The sequence below is a fragment of the Microtus ochrogaster genome, chromosome 10, assembly GCF_000317375.1.
Source record: "Microtus ochrogaster isolate Prairie Vole_2 chromosome 10, MicOch1.0, whole genome shotgun sequence".
In the NCBI taxonomy this organism is placed as follows: Eukaryota; Metazoa; Chordata; class Mammalia; order Rodentia; family Cricetidae; genus Microtus; species Microtus ochrogaster.
In genome coordinates, this window is record NC_022016.1 from 75,253,665 (window position 1) to 75,255,081 (window position 1,417).

The 1,417-nt window shown below is 45.9% G+C and overlaps 1 protein-coding gene across 1 annotated transcript in view; it reads right to left on the minus strand.

Moving 5' to 3' along the window:
* The window catches only part of Cpt2 (carnitine palmitoyltransferase 2), a 25,137-nt gene that overhangs the window by 5,303 nt on the left and 18,417 nt on the right, over positions 1–1,417 (minus strand). The gene's annotated exons all lie outside the window — the stretch shown is intronic.

The following is a 1,417-nucleotide window of genomic DNA, read 5'->3' on the forward strand; positions in this document are numbered from 1 at the left end:
CTGTCCTGGAACTAGCTCTGTAGACCAGGCTGGTCTCGAACTCACAGAGATCCGCCTGCCTCTGCCTCCCAAGTGCTGGGATTAAAGGCCTGCGCCACCACCGCCCGGCTCTCATTTCTTTTAAGGATATGTAAGCTAGGTTAGGTTCTACTAAGCCTTTTTAATTTCTTATTTTATTTTACTTTTAATTTTTTTTTTTTTGAGATAGGGTCTCTCTACATAGCTCTAGCTGTTCTGGAATTCACTATGTAGACCAGGCTGGCCTTGAATTTACAGAGATCCACTGGCCTTTACCTCCCAAGTGCTGGGATTAAAGGTGTGTGCCACCATGCCTGGTTTTTTTGAGGAATACCCACGAGGCCTATGAGAGAGCTCCAATTCCCACACCCTCAAAAGCAAATGTTAGCTGGGCAGTGGTGGTACATACCTTTAATCCTAGCACAGGGGAGGCAGAGGCAGGTGAATCTCTTCAAATCTCTTCAAGTTCAAGGCCAACCTGCTCTACAGAGCTAGTTTCCAGGACAGTCAGGGTTACACAAAGAAACCCTGTTTAAAACAAAACAAAACAAACAAACAAACAAACAAAAAACCCACAAAAAAAAAAAACCTGTTATTCTGTGTGTATCTTTTTTATGGACCTAGACAGGGTCTCACTCTTGCCATGGCTGACTCAAATTTGCAGTTCTTCAGTCTTCTGGGTAGTTAGTATTACAAAAACTCAAACAAGCCAACATTAAGGTCAAGAGAATGAGGAAAGCCAGGCTGAAAGGATGTCTAGACATCTGGAAATGCCCCAAACAGATGTAAGAAAGTCAATCTCACACTGGCAAGACAAGAAACCATCCAGCTTACACAGCAGGCCTTCCGGAGGACCTGGCTGAAATGCTGTCCTTATATCTCTGCCAACCACGCGGTGATTCCCACCTCACTCTTGCAGAATACAGACTTTGCTCTCTCCATACAGATAAACTGGGAGACACAAAACTGAGCTCACAGATTCCCTGGGGAATCTAGTCAGGCGTGACTACTAGAGACACCCAAGACATCAGCTGAACCACAAACAGGACAGTCTAAACTGAGCAGCCCCACCCTCCCCCAGATAACAGTCTAAACTGAGCAGCCCCACCCTCCCCCAGATAACAGCTCATTCATCTGTGAGACAAGGAAAGGTGACGCAGCATCTAAAGAAAGAGGCAAGCAAGAGGGGAAATGAACTTGGAGGAAAGAGATTATGATAAGGGTAGAAAACTTAAAAAAATAAACTTTAAAACAGAAATCTTCACCAAGGACTTGGTAAGACCACCTGCTGCCATACCCAATGACTGTTGCGGGAGGTCCTTCCGCTCCTCCAGCCTATAGCCGCTGAGATACCCGCCCATTGGGGCGTGGTCTCTCTCCCTTTAAAAAAGCGGCCACT